The 16,157-nt window shown below is 41.6% G+C and overlaps 1 pseudogene; it reads right to left on the reverse strand.

Moving 5' to 3' along the window:
* The window catches only part of LOC141116700 (low affinity immunoglobulin gamma Fc region receptor II-b-like), a 48,494-nt pseudogene extending 45,220 nt beyond the window's left edge, over window positions 1-3,274 (reverse strand).
* Between the last annotated feature and the right edge of the window lie 12,883 nt (window positions 3,275-16,157).

Here is a 16,157-nt window from a genome sequence, read left to right on the forward strand (position 1 = left end):
CGCATTTCTATTCCTTTTCTTTTAGTTCCTTTTATCATTTATGTTCAGAAATAGGAGTATAAGTACTTCAAGGATATACATAGGATAGATCAGATATGATCACCACTACAGCTCAATATACACTAATGTTTAAAGTTGAATTATATTAAATGTCAACCTATGTTTGTGATTGTACCTATATATGTTAGCCAACATAACAGTTGGAATTATTTACTACGTTTCCATAATACCATGTACTTCCTTTGTTTACTTCTTATAAAACAATAAAAACTATTGAAACTAAATAATGTACCCATCTGAGTAATAAAACTCAGTAATAACCAGTTCCCGCCCACCATATAGCAGAATGACTTTCGAAAAGTGGTTAAGTTATCCTGACTAGACGTAATATAACGGCCAGCAGGATAAGCTGCTATTGCACGCCCACGCGCACCACAGTGATTGGTGGTGTGGTGTGTCACACTGAAACACTGCATCTCCAATCACGGTAAAGAGCTTCTGACATAGACTCTTTACCACGTGATCAGCTGTGGCCAATCACAGCTGATCACAGCGTGAACCAGGAAGTGGTTTGAGCTGACAGGGAGACCAGAACGGTAGCTCTCCTGTCAGAGGGGGGTCTGCACTGATAATCAGCACATTGATTATCAGCACAGCCCCCATAAAAGAGGTGCCCACCACATCTGCCAATCACTGCCCATCAGCTGCCAGTCAGTGCCCATCAGTAACACCTGTCAGTACCTCATCATCTGTGCTGCCCATCAGTGCCGTCTATTGGTGCCCATCAGTGCCACCCGTCAGTGCCAATCATTTATTTAAGGCTAGCTCTTCTGCCGGTCTAATCAGGTCATGTACTTTGCAAAGATCTCCCCCAACTGTTCCTGTATTCCCTCCATTTTGGTGACAGTAGTGCATTTATTAGCTCTCCGAAGAGCCAAGTGCAACCATCAGAAACCACCTCACATTCACTTCAATGCACTCAAAAAAAAAAATATTCCTAAAAAGTCACTCAAATTTGAACTTTGGAAGTTTCAGATCAATTTAAGTTTGACCCGAATTCAAATTCCAGCACTACGAGTATTTACAGCAAGCATTTGTGTGATACATTTAAATAAATTTAATGCCAATTTAATTTCGGTTGTGTGCAAATGTAGCTAGCCTGCACTATTTTTGAATAGTCTTCTACCATTGCATTAATGCAAAGCTATTAACAGAATTATAATCAATGATACAAACCCCAAAATTGTAAAAATTGTAAAAAAAATTTAAAAAAATGTTTTTTGTAGTATTTATGTGTTCATGGTATATTATTTATTGTCAGCTCTGTACTCACCAGATTTTCCCACGTTCAAAGCTGAAAAGCCAAAATGAACTTTTTAGAAAATGTTATGTACAATACATGTCATTAAAACATATCTAATGCATTTCAATCATTTTTCTTACTTTCATTTTGAGGTAGAAATTATACATTTTCAAATCACCAGAAGACGATTGGAACTGACTCTCTCACTTATGTGACAAGCTATGGTTTGGAGAGGTCGGGTTAAGCAACCAGACTTCACGTTACCACTCCTCCAACCTTTAGCCTTCAATTGTCCTTATATTCACCCCATAAGCCCCCTTACACAATGAATGGACAAGCTCATTTACCCATCAGATCCTTCTATGCATCCATCATAACCACCTTACCAAGACACTTCTATGATGCCTTATGTGGCCACCAGCCACCCCCATCACCACTTTTATGAAGTTATTTTAATCAGTAACCAGAACGTTCCCATTCCAACCAGCCAACAGAACTGAACTATGTATCCACCAGATCACTCTTTACTAAACTAAACACCTTCATTTAACTCCCTTATGTGTTAAGTGATCAGACTCCTACCCACCCCGAGCTGTATAAGTCGGGTGGAGATACAATTCTGGGATCTAATAGGATAGAGGATATAACTTATGACAATATCCTAATCACATGAGACAAGGAGCACTCAGAAGTAGAATCAGGACATCTACCCCGGTACCCAACCCTAGCATTGTCCCAACCTTTGACTGCATTTTTCTCCTTGGAGATGAAATCCAGCTATCTTAATCATTGACTCTTACAATTAAAACAAAGCTCTTCTGAAAATCAAATTCCTGGTTCTGACTTATCTAGATTAATGTAAACCTTCCAGCCTGTATGACAAGACCACAAACACAGCTTACAATCAATGATAATAACATCGCCAAGAAATGTTCTGCTTAGATGTCTTATTTAGCTCCTTTCTATAATGTGCAATCCACCATCACTGACAATGGATACTAATTAACAACTGTAACATGATGTATAGGATTTCTCATGGAACTAGACAGCTCATCCAGTGCCTATTGGATGGTAAATACGATGGAAGAATAATAATAATAATAAGAAGAAGAAGGGTCATCATACTTTGTCCACAACAGATGCAATTATAATGAGTATGCTTTACATCAAGTCTCTAACAGGTTCATAGTAATGAGTTGTTTTATGTTACACATCATATCAAAGGAGAGACAGCGATACTTTGATACTCAGAATAAAAGAATAGAAAATTAAGACTTAAAAAAAGAATAAAAAACATTCTACTTACATAGAATCACAATGGCGAGAAAGACAGTCATGGTATCTGGCACCTGCAAGTTGTGACTGTTTTTCTGAGAAGCAGAAGTTATGAAAGTCTTCTCACTTCTTGAGTGATATTTATGGACATTTCACGAGACTTAACACCAATGTTGTGAAAATGTAGAAAGAAGAATAATCTGTGATAGCCAATCAGATCTCAGTTCTGCCTTATCTGATATGATATGCTAAACAAAACTCACGATGGCAAGATAGACATACATGGTAGCCGGGACCTGGAAGTTGTGACGGTCTTTCTGAGAAGCAGAAGTTATGAGCGTCTTATCACTTCCTGAGTTTTATTTATAGACATTTCACCAGGGTCAAAGCCAATCTCATGAGAATGTAGAAAGCCTTATCTGATATGATATGCTAGATAAAACTCATATGATATTTTAGGATGGATACTGCTGGTCTTGTACCCAGGTTTACTGGTCTAGCTGGATTACATGGTAGTAAGGACCTTGCTTGGAATCCAGTGTTGTCATTGTGGCAAAGTATGGATTCCATTGCTCTTTCACTGAATAGTAGACTCGTGTGACACCATGTAGGCACTTCTCTGGGGTAGATGTACCAATAAGACTCAGATGTACCAATGTAACTCAGGTTACACCCAACGGGCAATCTTTTGGTCATGATGTACCAATAAGAATAGAAACAGGTGCTTTTTTGGGGTAGATGTGCCAATAGGACTTGTAAATTTAGGATACAACCTACAGGCAATCCTATCGGGTAGATGTACCGATAAGAATATAAACAGGTGCACATTTGAGGTAGATATACCCCTAAGAATTGTAAACTTAGTTTACAACCTACAGGAACTCCTATTGGGTAGATGTACTGATAGGAATGAAAACAAGAATCCTTCTGGGGGATATATACTGATATAAATAGTTAAAACTTAATAGTATTTCCCTTCATTCCTCTCCCAGGTGCTACATAAAAGGTTTTCTAGAGAGATGAAGGTTGAAGGAGCTGGGCCAGCATGGACAGTAACCGACACATCCAGGAGAGAGAGGGCTAGGTTGGTCAATGAGGGAGAGTGTTGAGCTAGTCTATTGGCTCTCCTGGAGTAGTCACATTTTTTTTAGCAAATTCAAAAGCACCAAGAGACACAGATGGCAAAAAATAGAAGTGGTTACCCCCTTGGTTGGGACTTTACATAGACCACCAACTCAAAAAATGTGTAAAAACTATTCTTTAATATTGTAGACTAAAATACATAGGACAACACATATGATAAAGATGCACAACATGTGCTACAATGAAAAATCAACCAATATATGTATATGGTTAGTAGGGATGAGCTTCGAGTTCGAGTCGAACTCATGTTCGACTCGAACATTGGCTGTTCGCAAGTTCACCGAACAGCGAACAATTTGGGGTGTTCGCGGCAAATTCGAATGCCGCGGAACACCCTTTAAAAGTCTATGGGAGAAATCAAAAGTGCTAATTTTAAAGGCTAATATGCAAGTTATTGTCATAAAAAGTGTTTGGGGACCTGGGTCCTGCCCCAGGGGACATGGATCAATGCAAAAAAAAGTTTTAAAAACGGCCGTTTTTTCAGGAGCAGTGATTTTAATAATACTTAAAGTCAATCAATAAAAGTGTAATATCCCTTTAAATTTCGTACCTGGGGGGTGTCTATAGTGTGCCTGTAAAGGGGCGCATGTTTCCTGTGTTTAGAACAGTCTGACAGCAAAATGACATTTTGAAGGAAAAAACTCATTTAAAACTACCCGCGGCTATTGCATTGCCGACAATACACATAGAAGTTCATTGATAAAAACGGCATGGGAATTCCCCAAAGGGGAACCCCGAACCAAAATTAAAAAAAAAAAATGACGTGGGGGTCCCCCTAAATTCCATACCAGGCCCTTCAGGTCTGGTATGGATATTAAGGGGAACCCCGGCCAAAATTTAAAAAAAAAAAATGACGTGGGGTTCCCCCTAAATTCCATACCAGACCCTTCAGGTCTGGTATGGATTTTAAGGGGAACCCCGCGCCAAAAAAAAAAAAAAAAAGGCGTGGGGTCCCCCCAAAAATCCATACCAGACCCTTATCCGAGCACGCAACCTGGCAGGCCGCAGGAAAAGAGGGGGGGACGAGAGTGCGGCCCCCCCTCCCTCCTGAACCGTACCAGGCCACATGCCCTCAACATTGGGAGGGTGCTTTGGGGTAGCCCCCCAAAACACCTTGTCCCCATGTTGATGAGGACAAGGGCCTCATCCCCACAACCCTGGCCGGTGGTTGTGGGGGTCTGCGGGCGGGGGGCTTATCGGAATCTGGAAGCCCCCTTTAACAAGGTGACCCCCAGATCCCGGCCCCCCCCCTGTGTGAAATGGTAAGGGGGTACATAAGTACCCCTACCATTTCACGAAAAAAGTGTCAAAAATGTTAAAAATGACAAGAGACAGTTTTTGACAATTCCTTTATTTAAATGCTTCTTCTTTCTTCTATCTTGCTTCATCTTCTGGTTCTTCTGGTTCTTCCTCCGGCGTTCTCGTCCAGCATCTCCTCCGCGGCGTCTTCTGTCTTCTTCTCCTCGGGCCGCTCCGCACCCATGGCATGGGGGGGAGGCTCCCGCTCTTCTCTTCTTCTCTTCTTCTTTTCTTCTTTTCTTCTTTTCTTCTCTTCTTCTCTTCTTCTTCATTTTCTTCTCCGGGCCGCTCCGCAATCCATGCTGACATGGAGGGAGGCTCCCGCTGTGTGACGGCGCTCCTCGTCTGACAGTTCTTAAATAACGGGGGGGGGCGGGGCCACCCGGTGACCCCGCCCCCCTCTGACGCACGGTGACTTGACGGGACTTCCCTGTGACGTCACGGGGAATGCCACAGGGAAGTCCCGTCAAGTCACCGTGCGTCAGAGGGGGGCGGGGTCACCGGGTGGCCCCGCCCCCCCGTTATTTAAGAACTGTCAGACGAGGAGCGCCGTCACACAGCGGGAGCCTCCCTCCATGTCAGCATGGATTGCGGAGCGGCCCGGAGAAGAAAATGAAGAAGAAGAGAAGAAGAGAAGAAAAGAAGAAAAGAAGAAGAGAAGAAGAGAAGAGCGGGAGCCTCCCCCCCATGCCATGGGTGCGGAGCGGCCCGAGGAGAAGAAGACAGAAGACGCCGCGGAGGAGATGCTGGACGAGAACGCCGGAGGAAGAACCAGAAGAACCAGAAGAGCCAGAAGAACCAGAAGATGAAGCAAGATAGAAGAAAGAAGAAGCATTTAAATAAAGGAATTGTCAAAAACTGTCTCTTGTCATTTTTAACATTTTTGACACTTTTTTCGTGAAATGGTAGGGGTACTTATGTACCCCCTTACCATTTCACACAGGGGGGGGGCCGGGATCTGGGGGTCACCTTGTTAAAGGGGGCTTCCAGATTCCGATAAGCCCCCCGCCCGCAGACCCCCACAACCACCGGCCAGGGTTGTGGGGATGAGGCCCTTGTCCTCATCAACATGGGGACAAGGTGTTTTGGGGGGCTACCCCAAAGCACCCTCCCAATGTTGAGGGCATGTGGCCTGGTACGGTTCAGGAGGGAGGGGGGGGCCGCACTCTTGTCCCCCCCTCTTTTCCTGCGGCCTGCCAGGTTGCGTGCTCGGATAAGGGTCTGGTATGGATTTTTGGGGGGACCCCACGCCGTTTTTTTTTTTTTTTTTTTGGTGCGGGGTTCCCCTTAAAATCCATACCAGACCTGAAGGGTCTGGTATGGAATTTAGGGGGAACCCCACGTCATTTTTTTTTTTAAATTTTGGCCGGGGTTCCCCTTAATATCCATACCAGACCTGAAGGGCCTGGTATGGAATTTAGGGGGACCCCCACGTCATTTTTTTTTTTTAATTTTGGTTCGGGGTTCCCCTTTGGGGAATTCCCATGCCGTTTTTATCAATGAACTTCTATGTGTATTGTCGGCAATGCAATAGCCGGGGGTAGTTTTAAATGAGTTTTTTCCTTCAAAATGTCATTTTGCTGTCAGACTGTTCTAAACACAGGAAACATGCGCCCCTTTACAGGCACACTATAGACACCCCCCAGGTACGAAATTTAAAGGGATATTACACTTTTATTGTTTGACTTTAAGCATTATTAAAATCACTGCTCCTGAAAAAACGGCCGTTTTTAAAACTTTTTTTTGCATTGATCCATGTCCCCTGGGGCAGGACCCAGGTCCCCAAACACTTTTTATGACAATAACTTGCATATAAGCCTTGAAAATTAGCACTTTTGATTATTCATGTTCGTGTCCCATAGACTTTAACGGTGTTCGCATGTTCGAACGAACTTTTTTCCTGTTCGCATGTTCTGGTGCGAACCGAACAGGGGGGTGTTCGGCTCATCCCTAATGGTTAGCATACAAAGTGAATGCCCAAATGCCCGACGCGTTTCCGGTATAAGGTGTTCCAATACCTTCCTCAGGGGCCAAGGGTTCAGAAAGTTTAACATTCAAATAAATTCCAGTATGGTGATTCCATGTCAGAAAAAAGCATTAGGGACCAGTGAGTCCATATTGGCACTACACGCCTCACCACCTGTGAGTGTTGTAAATATTGAGTACGTTCTCAAGGTGCACAGTATCTGCAAAGTCTATCAGGAAGTGACCCAATTGTTTACTCCCGTTGGGTGGGACAAAAGAGCTGATTGAAGACACTGCTGTTAGGCTGAATAGCCCAGGGAACAATGTCCCAGCGTTCCACCTCTGATGAGACAGGTGTGTCCGTCTGGTGTGTGATGTCTGGTCGCTGGATGAATGCCTGTGGCAAAAAAAGATCGGGGTTCTCTGCCCTATACAAAACAAAAAAGTTACTTCCGATTTACTTAATGTGTTGTTTTCTTTATAAAATTCCACATGAAAAACTAGATGTTTCATTATAAACACTGGATGTATCAAAAATATTTTTGTCTTTTTTGAACTTTTATTTTTGGTCTTGCTTACAGCTGAAAGTTGACAAGCTTCTTTCTTTTAAAGTAGAACTAAAGTGTTGTTTTGCCATCTTCTAGCATAAAGGCTTTTTATAGTAAAATAGACTTAGATGGTAATTTGCTAAAACTGGACAGTGCAAAATCTGGCACAACTCTGCATAGAAACCAATAAGCTTCCAAGTTTTATTGTCAAAGCTTAATGACTTGCCTACCAAGCACTTTTACCCCCTAGGCTGCACTGATGGGCACTGATGAGGCGGCACTGATTGGCATTGATGGGCACTGATAGGCACTGGTGGGCACTGATGGGTGGCACTGATGGGTGGCAATGATAGGTGACACTGATGGCTGGCAATGATGTTTGCCACTGGTGGGCATTGATGAGGCTGCACTGATGGGCACTGATAGGCGACACTGATGGGTGGCACTGATAGGTGACACTAATGGGTGGCACTGATGTGTGGTACTGGTGGGCATTGATGAGGCTGCACTGATGGGCACTGATAGGTGACACTGATGGGTGGCACTTGTAGTAGACACTGATGGGTGGCACTGAAGAGTGGCACTGATGGGCACTGATAGGTGGCACTGATGGGCACTAGTAGTCGGCACTGGTGGGTACTGATAGATGGCACTGATGGGCACTGGTCGGTGGCATAGATAGGTGACACTGATGAGGAGGCACTGATGGACACTGATTGGCAGCACTGGTGGGCACAGATTGGCAGCACTGGAGGGCACTGTTGGCACTGCACTGATAATCATGACAATGATAATCAGTGCCCTGATTATCAGTGTATTATCCCTTTTACACAAGCTGGTGATCTGCTCTCTTCTCCTCATGCTGCCAGCATGAGGAAAGTAATGCCGATAACTGGTTTCTGTGATTAGACACAGCTGATCGCATGGTTAGGAGCCGCTGATTAGACCTTTACGTTAATCTGTGATCGCAGTGTTTGAAGGACACTGCAAACACAGAGCGTGCCACCCACATGCCGCAGTGGCCGCTCGGTGGGCACGATCACAGGAGGACATCACATGACGTTCTCTCAGAACTGGCCAGCCACCCTGTAGCCGTCATTCAGCTATAGCGTGGTCGGCAAATGGTTAATTGAACAAGCTGAAGTTAGAAGCTGATTGACTACCATGCACAGCTGCACCAGATTCTAAGTGCTCCAGTTTTCGTAACCCCCCGTGTGTCTTTCTACCATATAAGGTTCTGATAGAAATTGTCTTTTGATTGGACGATGAGACGCACATGCTCAGCTCAGTGTATATTCTTGGCATGCCTCAGTGCCAGGATGCAGTAACTCGTGTGCACATGAGTATCAACCCAAGTCAGACTACCAAGTTAGCCAAACCTAAAGACAACCAGGTGTAGATGACAGCTGTGGCAATTAAGCGACAAGGGAGATTATAGACATTGCATTGATAAAGCAGGCGATTCCCACCCACTACAATGCTGCCATCTTGGTCTCTGCTTGATCTGCAGTTACCAGCTATGCAGCTATGATTCTGGTCATTTGATGGCTTGACAGTTCAACTGAGAGCAGACATAGGCAGACTAGTAACTATAAGAGTTATTCAAGCCATGGGAAACTGTACATTGGTGTGTTTAGTTTCTGCTTTAAAGCTGTACGTGGTATTACAGAGCCACCACAGTTTCCTGGAAGGGTCTTGGTGACAATGTACTTCTGGCATTGCATTTTTGGCTGCACTTTTTTTGCTTACAAACAACATCAGCACTGGAAAAATCTGCTTTAACTTCAGTCAAAACTATTTTTTTTTATAGATTTGACAATTATGTGTTTTTATCAATCTGCTTTGAACTGAAGAAGTTGTAGCCCCGAAATACTTAAATGTGTTTATAGATAGAAAGGGGCTTTTCTTTTCTTGTCTTTGACAGGAGACAGATGCATTGGCATTAAACACCAACAGAACTATATGTGAACACACAAGCCACAGGAAGGCGTCTAAACATTAGAGCAAAAGCCCTCAGGTATGGACCTTGACATTAAATAGTGGCACCACAGTTTTCTGACAAAACTAACAGGCCCCAATACAAAGACACGAGCCACAGGGAGATATCTTTGTAAAAGAAAAAAAATCTTGTCCATTAAAAAAAAAAAAGAAATTATTTAAGACTAGTTCTTCTGCCGGTCTAATCAGGTCATGTACCTTGCAAAGATCTCTCCCAACTGTTCCCGTTTTCCCTCCACTTGGATGACAGAAGTTCATTTAGAAGTTCTCCAAAGGGCCAAGTGCAACCATCAAAAACCACCTCACATTCACTTCAATGCACTCAAAAAATATATTCCTAAAAATTTCCAGCAAGTATTTGTGTGATACATTTAAGTAAATGTAATAACAATTTAATCTCGGTTGTGTGCAATTGTAGCTAACCCGCACTGTTTTTGAATAGTCTTCTACCATTGCAATTAATGCAAAGCTATTAATAGAATTATAATCAATGATACAAACCCCTTCTTTCTCAGAAAAAAGAACAGAATTGTAAAAAAGGTCAAAAAGAAAATGATATATATATTTTTTTGTAGTATTCGTGTGTTTATGATATATTATTCAATGTCAGCTCTGTACTCACCAGATTTTCCTGCGTTCAAAGCTGAAAATCCAAAATGCACATTTTAGAAAATGTTATGTACAGTACATGTCATTAAAGAATATCTAATGCCTTCCAATCATTTTTCATCCTTTCATTTAGAGTTAGAAATTATACATTTTCTTTATAACAAAAATGTTAGAATCACAATTTTCTTAGATCACCAGAAGATTGGAAATGATGTTCTCCCTTATGTGACAAGCTATGGTTTGGAGAGTTAAGTAACCATAGCCATCAAGTGCCCTTATATTCACCTCATCACCCCCTTACACAATGATAGGAAAAGTTAATTTACCCATCAGATCCTTCTATGCATCTATTATAACCCCCTAACCAAGACACTTCTTTTATGCCTTATGTAGCCTTCAGCCACCCCCCAACACCACCACTTTTATAAACTTATTTCAATCAGCAACCAGACCAATCCCATTCCTCCTTCTGCAGTTCCAGTCCATCAGCCATCAGAACTGAACTATTTATCTACCAGATCCCCCTTTACTAAACTAGACACCTTCACTTAGCTTCCTCATGAAGTGATCAGACCCTCTACCCACCCTGAGCTGTATAAGTTGGGTGGAAATACAATTATGAGATCTAATTGAATACAGAATATACCTTAAGACAATATTTTAATCACATGAGACAAAGAGCACTTAGCAGTAGAATCAGGACATGTACGCCGGTACCCAACCTTTGACAACATTTTTCTCCTTAGAGATGACATTCAGCTATCTTCATCATTGACTCTAGCAATTAAAACAAAGCTCTTCTGAAAATCAAATTCCTGGTTCTGACTTATATAGATAAAGGTGAACCTTCCAATCTGCGTGGCAAGACCATGAACACAGCTTACAATCGATGATAATAACAGCACAAGTCAAGAAATGCTCTGATTAGATGCCTTCTGTAGCTCCTTTCTATAATGTGCAATCCACCATCACTGAGAATGGATACTAATTAACAACTGTAACATGATGTATAGGATTTCTCATGGAACTAGACAGCTCATACAGTGCCCATTGGCTGGTGAATACGATGGAAGAAGACGAAGAAGGGTCAACATACTTTGTCCACAACAGATGCAAATATAATAAGTTTGTTTTACATCGAGCCTCTAACAGGTTCATAGTAATGAGTTGTTTTATGTTTCACACAATCTCAGAAGAAAGACACCGATACTTTGATACTTAAAATAAAAAACATTCTACTTACATAGAATCACAAAGGTGACAAAGACAGTCATGGTAGCCGGGACCTGAAAGTTGTGATGGTCTTTCTGAGAAGCAGAAGTTATGAGCGTCTTCTCACTTCATGAGTGATATTTATGGACATTTCAGACTTAACACCAATGTTGTGAGAATGTAGAAAGTGGAATAATCTGTGATAGCCAATAAGATCTCAGTTCTGCCTAATCTGCAAGCCTCATCTGTGCACCCCAAACTATAATTCCTTCTCTGCCTAACTCTACACATCAACCCGCCCCCCTCCTCCTCCACTTTTCTAACTTTTGCAGAACAAGCTGATGATAGACTTAATGATTATCACAGTTGAAGGCAGTGGGCACTAAGCAGCATTCAGTAGAGGTGATGGTGGATGGGACCATAGGGGGGCATACTATACATCTGAATACTGCCATTATTTACATCTCAGTTCCTCCACAATTTACATATTAATGCATGTTTTTTACATGTGAATGCTGACATGGTCTGCACGTAAGTCATCTGTTTATTGCAATAGGGCAGAGCTGGGCAGCATAGATGACAGCACTTCACGCTGGGATATCCAGACACAGCACGGGATTAAGACTTCACAGGACATGGGAATGTAAACCAGAGCAGTTGGAAGGTATGGGGCAGCTGATTCAGGCCCCGCAACAATGACTGGGCCCAGGACAGCTGCCCCTTTTGCCCGCATTAAAGACAGCCCTGCATGACTATACATCACTTTAATGTCCTTCTCCCCACCTTAAGTAAACAACAGGAGGCAACTTATTCTTTGAACAAGAACTCAGTTTACTGGTTGAATTACAGAATACTGTTATGGTTGCACATTAATACAGAATACTTCCTTTACATAAATGATTTCACTTTACACTACATTGAACTGTACATTGATTTTGCTGTTCTGTTTCTATAGTGGTGCTGCCCATACATTAAAACTGGGAAACTGATATATAAAATCCATTAACATGGTTGCCCAAAAACAGGTCACATTAAAGTGTGATGCTGCCGGTACATAATACACAGATCTTCACTGTATGATTCTAGGCTTCCACAGCAAACTGCACCACCAGGCCCGCTACCCCTATATATCTAGGCCCTGAAGAAGGGAGGTGCCACACATATAGAGGGGAAGACATGTCATACAATTACATTAACCCTTGCATGCGCCAACCAGAAACTTAAAAAAGCATAATACAGTAACAGGGATAACATAATATAATGTAGGTACACGGCTACAAGCATTTTACAAAAAGAGGTAAGAAGATTGGAGAAACATATGACAATTAGCCTACAATGTTATCTGCTAGCTAAAAATAAGAATATAAAATGTTAACATATAATAATTCTACATTACCTGACCATTAATAAAACAAGGCAATAGGGTTGATTTACTAAAAGTAGAAAGTTCAAAATCTGGAGCAGCTTCCCGTTTTTTTACGAAGTTTAATTGAACAAGCTGAAGTTAGAAGCTGATTGGCTACCATGCACAACTGCACCAGATTTTGTACTCCCCAGTAAATCTGCACCAATATATACAAAACCCACTTCATATCTTCTTTAGTTTTCAGAACTTAGACTAAACAACGTGATCAGTAAAGTGTTACATTTGTGTTAAGAGTCTTTTCTCAGTTTTTATTTTAAGAAAACCACTTTATTTCCTCCCTGTTATTCTCTCCTCCATGTGTGAACTCAGTGACCACTTCTACTTCCAAGGCTCACTGTATTCAGTTTATAAGCACATTAGTTTAATCACTCATAATTTTTTTCAGATTAATCAGATCAAGTTTTTTGTCAAAAAAGATGAAGTTCCTTGGAATTCAGCCAAGACCTTTTCCATGTTCACTTAGATGTTTCATTCAGGTCCTAAGATTCCTAGATGTTCTTCTTCTCTACCACTTGTTGTGAAAGTAGGTGAAACATACGGCAGCAGATAATACAAATCCAGAGATCACCAGGCGTATAATATTTTGCACCATGTAATCTGAAGAGAGAACCAGTGATGGAAGTGATGTGATTTTTAGGTACTGTAAGAAAAAAAACGTTATTTATGCAATTTTGAACATTTTGAATGTATATGAAGGATCTGGATTAGCTTTTTTCTCATTGGACAGAAGCAATGATGTTGTTTAATTTTCCAGTAATATGTTTAACTTATTCCAATAATAGGAGGACAGGTGACACAGGAAGCAATGAAGCTGAACTGGGAGATAAGTGTGTCACTTGCTCAAGAGGAGCATAAATCACAAGACTGGCTGACCAATCTTACAAATCTATTTGTTGGAAAACCATTAAAAAGATGAATTTCAACTTTATATTTAACTAACTTTTTTACTATGAAAAGCTTTTGCAAACATTTCTCTGCCCAGTATCTTCACATTATGGACCTCTCTTTTATGACTCATTATTGACTCTGCCATGACATAAAGGGAAATTGAATTGGGAGAGCTTCAATTAGGGTTCCATGTGGAATGAGTGCCCCAATTAGGGTTAGTCCATGTAGATGGAGTTCTTGTGGGAGTGTTAATTCTACTCCACGCAGGTTATTCCATGTGGAATTAGTGCCCCAATTAAGGTTCCAATTAGCATTCATTAGGGACTCTGGCCATTGACACTTGGCCAGTATTGACTCCTTTATGGCAGCGTTTTTACTATGTAGAGCTTTAGCAATAAATTCTCTGCCCAGTGTCTTCACCTTATGGAGGTAACAATTATTAGAGCCTGAACTATTACTGGGCTGGGATCAGTGGTTAAATATACCTGTTGGTTAACAAAGAGAGAAGATACAAGTCCCCAACATCAGGGCCCTATTTGGACACAATGTTGTTGTAAGTCCATCTGAATGATGGCGGAGAAGAAGGCCTTTATTGTCATGACATCCCTTTACCAAACCCTACCCCTTGTATTGTGATTATTTCAGTATGAACTAATTAGTGATGAACAAATCAGCTTGCGTTCAGTTCTCAAGCAATTCATGAATTTCGCTCGAAGTTCACGAACTTGGAAGCAAACATTATTAAAGTCTATGGATGGGAGGCAAATCTTAGTACTCTGCCCATTTGTGGGGCTTTTTAGCAAGCTATTCTTAAACAGAAGGTATAGGAAGCTGGGCACTGCCATGGGGTCATGTACCAATGGCAAAAATAAAAAATAAAAATATTTAATTTGAAAAAAAATCTCTGCCCACTCATAATTATCATCTCTCTCTCTAACAGCTCCAACATAAATAGACAATATGGCTGCCGTTGTGAGCACACTCTTTTATAGACAGAGGACCGAGTAATCTATTCTTTTAAATAATTGGTTCTTATTGTTCCTTATTTTTGGGGTTGAACCTGCAAACTTTTTGGCTTGTGATTCACAAACTTTGCAAATCCCACGGATTTGCCACAAACCCATGACAATGGTGAACTCGGGCCGCATTCCTAGAGCCAATGCTAGAATGAAGTAATGAAGGCAGAACAGGGTCTGCTTTATATTCTAAACTGATTTTCAGCATTATACTCCACAAATTTAAGAGAGAGAATCTTTGTGTTCCCGGACTTGTGAAGAGTCTTTTGATTTCTCTAAACTTCCCCACACCCCCTCTCTCCAACAGTTCTCTGACTGAAGGTAGACAGAGATCTCTAGAGATAGCTAGAAGAGGGAGAGGAAAGGAGAATAAGGGAAGGAAAGAAAAACTTATGCCCTGTACACACGGTTGAATTTTCCGATGGAAAAAGTGCGATCGGATTGTGTTGTCGGAAATTCCGATCGTGTGTGGGCTCCATCGGACTTTTTCCATCGGAATTTCCGACACACAAAGTTTGAGAGCAGGATATAAAATTTTCCGACAACAAAATCCGATCGTTTAAATTCTGATCCTGTGTACACAAATCCAACGCACAAAGTGCCACGCATGCTCAGAATAAATTAAGAGACAAAAGCTATTGGCTACTGCCCCGTTTATAGTCCCGACGTACGTGTTTTACGCCACCGCGTTCAGAACGATCGGATTTTCCGATAACTTTGTGTGACCGTGTGTATGCAAGACAAGTTTGAGCCAACATCCGTCGGACAAAATCAGATGGATTTTGTTGTCGGAATGTCCGATCAATGTCCGATCGTGTGTACGGGACATAAGGGAAAGAGAATAAGTAAAGGGAAGAATGACTAAGGGAAAGAGAATAATGGAAGGGAAAAAAGACAAAGAGAAAGAGAATAAGGGAAGAATGACTAAGGGAAAGAGAATAAGGGAAGGGAATAACGAGTAAGGGAAAGAATGACTAAGGGAAAGAGAATATTGGAAAGGAAAAAAGCCTAAGGTAATACTAATGTAAATTGAATAAGGGAAGGAAGACTAAGGGAAAGTAAATGAGGGAAAGGAATAAAAAAAAGTAAAGATAATAATGTATCACAATGTGTAAATGTTGAGTCATGGTGCTGCTCATCTTACCCTGCCACCCTAGGCTCTGGCCCACAAGTACCATTATAGTAAGCACAGCCTTTTTTCAGCCCTTAGCTCGGAACTCTCTTCTTCCCTGTGTACTGTATTTGTTTCTTTTTTACTGTTAAGTGAAGGAACTTTTAAGTGGGAGGCTTTTAGATCAAAATTTATTTCCACATGCAAACCCCCCACCCCCCAAAAAAACATACTATGTATATGCCAGTCTGGAACAAACTACAATGGACTCTCTTCAGCATTGTCTTGGTGGGCTAACAGTGCCTGTGGATCTTCTAAAGTCAGAAAGTTGTCAAACTATCTATACAGACTGGGTCTCAGGAGG

The sequence above is a fragment of the Aquarana catesbeiana genome, linkage group LG13 (assembly GCF_042186555.1).
Source record: "Aquarana catesbeiana isolate 2022-GZ linkage group LG13, ASM4218655v1, whole genome shotgun sequence".
Lineage (NCBI taxonomy): Eukaryota > Metazoa > Chordata > Amphibia > Anura > Ranidae > Aquarana > Aquarana catesbeiana.